The 5,376-nt window shown below is 43.5% G+C and overlaps 1 protein-coding gene across 1 annotated transcript in view; it reads right to left on the bottom strand.

Moving 5' to 3' along the window:
* The window catches only part of CDK4 (cyclin dependent kinase 4), a 62,654-nt gene extending 60,057 nt beyond the window's left edge, over positions 1-2,597 (bottom strand). The window contains exon 1 of the mRNA XM_018566597.1: positions 2,456-2,597. The gene's annotated coding sequence lies outside the window, so the exon portion shown is untranslated. The remainder of the gene's footprint in view (positions 1-2,455) is intronic.
* Between the last annotated feature and the right edge of the window lie 2,779 nt (positions 2,598-5,376).

Consider the following 5,376-nt stretch of genomic DNA (forward strand, 5'->3'; position numbering starts at 1 on the left):
AAAAAAAGAGTTAATGCAAAAATAAATGCAATAAATAAATAAAAGTGTCATGTGCAAGACACGACAGGCTTTGTGACCGGTCTAAAAATTCCTCCAGACTAGCCAGAAGGCGTGCCTAAGAGATGTGAGCAAGAAAAGCAAAATGATGAAGGGAACATGTGCCAAGTGGTACAGAAAGTGTTGTCACAGGCAAAGAAGGCGAGGAGAAACCGTAAAGCAGCACACCAATGAGCATAATGTACATTGCACGTCATGCAATAGTGTGAAACCAGTGTAAAACACTTGTTTTAGTGCACATTACAGTACTTTAATGCGTGCTACTATGTGCACTGCAGTGTTATTCATTTACAATGGCACCCCAATACATGTGTACACAATTTTCCTACTTGCCTACAGCACTGCACACCACAGTGTGCATAGCATGCATTGTGGTGCGCTGCATTGCCAGAAAAGCTGCAGGTAATGTGTTCTGTTTGCTAAGGTGTGGTGATGCCTCATCCAAAATGAATGTGCTGCCTTACTGCACATGTTACAGGACACACGGGTGTTAACAGTCACTAAACCCTCAAGGTGGAAACAAGTTTTAAATCCAGCATTATAAATGAAGCAAAACCTTGGACTACAAATCTGCAATTAGGGTGAATTCAATAAAACATTTACAACACATTTTTTTTCATATTAAAAAGTCCTGCGCCAAATTCGTGAGAGCCGCTAGACTGCTTTCTTGCGGTTTTCTTGCTAATAAATTCTGGTTCTGACTGTGAAAAATTATTTAGAAATACCACCATACTGGTGATAAGTAAAGGGGAAGGTAAGCAAGACATCTTCCATGTTGGAGTCAATTGTGGTGCATGACAAAATTCTGAGGCAATTCTGCAACAGATGTATAAAGACGTTAGACAGTCACATGACTCTGTCACAAGTTGCGCTATTTGTTGCATGGACAGGATGCAGATTTGTAATGAGAGTCTACGACAGAAGTGCTTTCCCCCCGAACTTCTGGTTTTGCACTATGGCTAGTGGCACTGTGTATTATGGTCACTTGCAGATACAACTCCCATGAGTCACTGCGCTTGCGTCAACCAAGGCGCATACACACACCCATTACTCTTCATTTGCTGTGCTGGTCCAGCTGTCATTCACAAAGCCCTAGGGCACTGCAGTAATGAATAGGAAGTTTCCAGTGATTTAATGCACCGGTGTGGGATGTGCCTGCATGAACTGGTACAGTTAATCTCGAGAGAGAATGCCAAGGAAGATGGCTACATCCCACATACAGCAGGACAATGTACAGCCAAAGTAGAAGTGTGATCAGGAATTGTTGAATTTATACGGCCACACAGGTGCATGAAGCGATATAGCGTAAATTCGGGTGCATTTCCACAGCTGGCATTCACAGCTGCTGTGTATAGCTGTCCATATTAATATTTGACTGTAGGCAGCTGTATGTGGGCTTACATGGCTACTTGTGTAAACCCACACATGCACAAAGCGGCGCACCCCTGAACACAGGCAGTCCAAGGTTGTACACCTGTGCACATGCACAGGCTTATAAAAAGTAGCAGCATACAGCCACCTACCCCCCTTTATTACTATGGGTGGCTGTATGCGGCTGCTGTGTATCCCAGATGCAAAATTACGGCGTCCATGTGCATGAGGCCTTCTTGCTGATCCAAGGTACACAGCTGAAATCAGATGAAGCAATGGATTTTGACATTTGCATGTATTGGGTTTTAGTGACACTTTAAATCAGGTGTAGGCAACCTTGGTTCCAGCTGTTGTAGAACTACAAGTCCCATGAAGCACTGCAAGGCTTTGACAGCCACATGCATGATTTCCATAGACGGAGGCATGCTGGGATTTGTACTTTCATAGCAGCTGGAATGCCCAGGCTGCTTACCCCTGCTTTAAATGACTACCCAGAAGTGAGGCTTTCCTACACGTGGCTGGCTGGGAGAGCTTCTTTTGTGCACAGCACATGGGCTCTTATCAATGAATGGCCAGGATAGGGGAGGATCAGCCTAGTGCACCCCTCCCTATATGACACTACAGAAGAATTCACTTTTCTTCTGTTTGGATCTCCCACTTAGTCCCCCTCTACACCCCCCTCCCCTTCCTGCCACAGCTTTCTTTTTCTCATCAGGTCAAAGCTTGGAATTTCCAGGGAAAGACAAGCTGGCAGCGTGTGATGATTTCCAGGATCACAGCTCACACAACACACAACATCCCATCTGTTGTTGTCTTCATCCAGACATTTGACCCTTTGTGATCCGAGCTGCTTCCCATCCTCATCCAGCTGATCTCCCTAGGACTGGACTTTATGAAGTCGGGCAGATTGGGCTCTAGAAGAACAGATCACTATATAAAGTCTGACCGGTGACATGAACTGTCGCAGCTGGCTGGCAGCCAATAGTCAGTATACTATGTGTCCATTAGAATAGATCCCATTCCTTACCTATGTGGTTAGCAGCAGCCAGTCATGTCGATCCTCTGTGCAGTGCCTGAGCAAGCGATCCTTTATCTGTATGCTCACATGCTCACCATTCAATATACAGCAACACAGAGGAGAATCACTTCCTGCCCTGACTCACTCCCACTGCTGGGCTGGGGCTCACCCCTCACTCTCCCTCCTACTAATTACATGTCCCAGCCCCGCACAACACTAGTCTCAATGGATCACTGCAGACATCAGCACCCCTTCTAAAAAGGAAATTCCACCTTCTGCAAAACAAAATTAAAAAAAAAAAAAAATGCTCCCTTCTTCATTCAAGAAAAAAAAAAAGTTAATTTACTGCTTTTTGCATAGGAGCAAGTAAAGCATTGCAACCACGAACAGCAGAACCCTGGTGCATGCTCTGGCTCCAGCAGACTGCGCCTATCCATATCCATACCCGACATACAGTAACAAAGACTGGAGGAAGTGTCAGTGGTGTCACCACACTTGTATTGCATTGAGAACTACAACGCACTCTGCCACAGTGGCTCATGGGATTTGTAGTTTCTCCGTTTACAGATCCTGGGCGAAGCCACGCACTGTTGCGTCAAATTCAATACGTAGCAGCAGCATGCAGGGGGGGGTTTGTGATCTGACCATATTTTATTTTATACCAGGGGTAGGCAACCTTGGCACTCCAGCTGTGGTGAAACTGCAAATCCCATCATGCTCTGGGAGTCCTACCTGTGTCTGTCACAGTCTTGCAATGCCTCAAGGGACTTGTAGTTCTGAGGGGGAAATTGGAACAACCATTTTATTTATAACATATTTTGGTTCAATCAAGTATTGCCTAACATCCTGCATTTATCTTATGTGATGACCACCCAAGAATGCCTCTTCAAAACTATTTACAATGAGATTGGTTCGTGTGCACAATAGCTAGTTTTAGAAGAATTGTATTCGTGTTCGTCTCCTCTGCAGATACCATCAAAAAGAAGATTTACACTTCAAAGGACATAGATAGCCAGGTTCCCACCCAACTCAGACACATTATATATATATATATATATTAGTATTAGGGCCATAGCCAGGCAGAGCAATGCAGATTCCAATACTCTGCTTTGCTCTCTACGTAATGCATGTAAAATAAATACATTTACTTTTTAATATAGGCCTCAACAGTCAACGTTATTGAAACTCCTGAGTTTTTATTTCCATGACAGTTCCAAAACAGCTGGAGTGCTGAGGATGCCTTCCTCTGAGTTATACCCTAGATATGGGTATAACATGAAACATGGTCAGAAAGGTAAGCTTAGCCTTTAACACCAAGGAAATAACTTTCAGGTCTCAGGGATCCCCTGCTAATAATTACTAGATCTACCGATCATGGTGCATTATCAGTTGAGCTATAAAAAGGAATAAAAAGAATTGATCTGGCTGTACATGCTAAATAGCACGCTGTATCCACACTAAATAGCACGAGAGCTGCAACTATTAATCGACTAAGTCGATTATAAATCGATGATGGAAAATGTTGTCAACGTTTTCTATCATCGATTAGTTGACTTTCGATTAGTAGGCCTGCCTAAGGCTCCTCCCCGTCTCACGGACTCGCAGCTGCTCGCCCATTCACGATGGGCACAATGAAGCAAGGAGGAACAGGCGTGGAGGGAAGGCAGCTGTCAACAGACAGGCCCGCAATCTCAGGGAGACTGCTCAGGTAAGCCTGGACTTTCCCCCCACATGGCACAATGTATTGCTGGGATAGTGGGATTTGTATTCCTCTATACACTGGTACATTGTGCTGTATATTATGCAGAGCAATATACCACCAGCTATAGAGGATTACAAATCCCAGCAATACATTATACACTGTCTGTATAATGCATTGCTGGGATTGGTTGTATTCCTCTATAGCTGGTGGTATTCTGCATTGTGCTGTATAATGTATTATTGCTGGGATTTGTAGTCCTCTGTAGCTGGTGGTATTCTGCATTGTGCTGTGTAATATATTATTGCTGGGATTTGTAGTCCTATATAGCTGGTGGTATTCTGCATTGTGCCACTCTATAATCGTTATACAGCGCAATGCAGAATACCACAAATCCCAGCAATAATATATTATACAGCGCAATTCAGAGTACCACCAGCTAGAGGACTACAAATCCCAGCAATAGTACATTATACAGTGCAATGCAGAATACCACCAGTTACAGAGGACTACAGATCCCAGCAACAGTACATTATAGTATAATGTACTATTGCTGGCATTTTTTGTATTCCTATATTGCTGCTAGTATTCTGCATTGCGCTGTATAATGTACTAACGTATATTGCACACCACACTTTTTTTTTTTTTGAGACTACAATCTCAATACAAACTAGTAGTCCATCACTGGAGCCTTTATTTTTTTTTAATCCGATTAATCGAACTTAATAATCGGCTAACTAATCAACTTTGAAAATAATCGGTAGCTGCAGCCTTAAATAGCACGGATGGAGGAGTCTCCCGCTGCGGCTAGTGTATTCTTACAGCCAGCGCATGCAGCCATTAGAATACCTATACAGCGAGTGCAGCTTCAGTGACTGTTCGGGTAAAAATTTTCAGCGCAGCTCCTATAACAAAAATCAGCTCAATAATTGACTTTTGTCGAGTCAGCAGGGTCATTATTGAGAGAATGTTGTCTGATTCCTGTGAACTTCTAGCAGCATACGCCAAGCCTAATCTTGTGTGGGGAATGTGTCACCGAGGGCTGCTCCATACAACAAGATGATTTCTGGTAAGAATTAGGTCAAAATAAGTCATTATTTAAACCAAAGTTGAAACGATAGTATAAAATAGGTAAATACACACTAAGGCAACTCTTGCCCTCCAGCTGTTGTGGAACTACAAGTCCCATGAGGCACTGCATGACTGACAGTTACAGGCATGACTCCCAGAG

Source organism: Nanorana parkeri, unplaced genomic scaffold (genome assembly GCF_000935625.1).
Source record: "Nanorana parkeri isolate BGI_ZX_2015 unplaced genomic scaffold, ASM93562v1 scaffold961, whole genome shotgun sequence".
NCBI lineage: Eukaryota > Metazoa > Chordata > Amphibia > Anura > Dicroglossidae > Nanorana > Nanorana parkeri.